The sequence below is a fragment of the Numida meleagris genome, chromosome 32 (assembly GCF_002078875.1).
Source record: "Numida meleagris isolate 19003 breed g44 Domestic line chromosome 32, NumMel1.0, whole genome shotgun sequence".
NCBI lineage: Eukaryota > Metazoa > Chordata > Aves > Galliformes > Numididae > Numida > Numida meleagris.
Window position 1 is genome coordinate 20,653 of NC_034437.1, and position 1,648 is coordinate 22,300.

Consider the following 1,648-nt stretch of genomic DNA (forward strand, 5'->3'; position numbering starts at 1 on the left):
CATTTTCGGGGCCTACAGCCTGGCCCTGACAACTCTCAAGGCTTCACACCCACACTGTCCATTCCCAGGCACACTTCTGGGGTCCCAATCACACGGCGCTCAAGGTGCAGCCTGCCCTCCGACACCCAGCAGTGCGCATCTCTTAATTCTAACAAGGGCAGAGGAGGCAGCGGGCAGCAGGAAAGCCTCAACGCGGTGGGAAATCTGCTTTTCTGCTGGGAAAGGGAAGAAAAACACCTCCAGCATCCACGAAAACGGAACCTGGGGGGGGGGCTTAAATCGGAGGGCGAGGAGCGCTCCCATCCCCACGGAAGGGCTCACACCGCGGCAGCTCGGCCCCAAAGCTCCCGAAAACACCGAGTGCCACCTCAGCTCTGCCCCGAGCCGGGCAAAGCAGCAACGTGGGGAGATCCCCCAGCACCCGGTGAACTTTGCATCACGGCCCTTGACGCTCCACTTTCGCAACAGCCGTTTCCGCCGCATCCACTGCTGGCAGCGGGCGAGCGGCCGAGGGGAGGAATCCGGGCTGTCTGGCCAAAGAGCCCACGGAGCTCAAGAATGCGTCGTTGGACACCGCTTTTCCTTTCCAGTTAAGAGCTATCTTTCTTGGAAAGCTCGGAGACGGCCAGCCCCACGGAACCGGCTCCGCGTGGGCTGGAGGCCGGTGTTAATGGGACGGTTTGCCGGCCAGAGGTTGCTCTGATCTGGTTTTTCTGCGAGAGCAGAACCCACCTATGGTCGGCCCGAAGGATCAGTGCACGCTTTTCTAAAGGGAAAGCAAAGGACGGGCTCCCGACTCCGCTTCCCAGCGCATGCATCACTCTACAGCTGCAGGAATTCGGACATTTCTACGACAGACATGGAGCAGCAAGGGCAGGGGATGCCCGTGGAGCCCACGTCGGGGCCGCGCGTGGGGCAGAGCCACCTCAGTGCCACGTCCCGGAGCTGCTCCTCGGGTCCCCAAAGGCCAAACCTTCCAGGGGACAAGGCCAACGAGGCGGAAACAATCGCCTTGGATCAAAGGCAGCGCCGTGCCGCTGCGCTTCCGGGAGGTACGCTCCTCCACGGGCCCTTTCCTGTTTATTTTTACACGGACGTATTCATAGAAAGACCATTTTCGGATAAAGCACCGGGCAGAATCCTGCGGGACGGGTCTCCCTTTGACCCTGCTTTGCCACCTATCCCCCCCCCCCCCCCTTTCCCACCCACCCACAAAAGCCAGACGCGGCGCCGGGTTCCAGCAACGCTCAGGATCCCTCCTCCCCTTGCAACGCGGGCGGACTCACCGCGACGTGCACATGCACCTTCCCCTCCTGCCCCGCAGCCATCTCACGCAGCCCAGCCGACAAGTCCGGATCTGCCAGCGCCCTGGTTCTTCCCTCTCCCTGCAGCCGAACGCCGGCGCGAAACCCAGGACGGCGAGAGGGGGCCGGAGGAGGAGGAACGCGGTGCCGCGCTGCTCCTGTCGGAACAGGTTCCCCGTGTTACACAAGAGCGCAACCGACCCCGGTGCTTGCACGCCGCGTGCCCACCAACGCATCACCAACAGGTGCCCGGAGAGGCAGCGGGTGCTGCGAGCCCTAAAAAAAATAAAAGGGGGGGGAATTCGGGACCCCCCCCCCTCTCCAGGTTGGGGAAGGGAAGGGAG

The 1,648-nt window shown here is 62.8% G+C and overlaps 1 protein-coding gene across 1 annotated transcript in view; it reads right to left on the minus strand.

Moving 5' to 3' along the window:
• Positions 1-1,508, minus strand: part of ACVR1B (activin A receptor type 1B) — a 21,997-nt gene extending 20,489 nt beyond the window's left edge. Inside the window, exon 1 of the mRNA XM_021379167.1 lies at positions 1,287-1,508. The gene's annotated coding sequence lies outside the window, so the exon portion shown is untranslated. The remainder of the gene's footprint in view (positions 1-1,286) is intronic.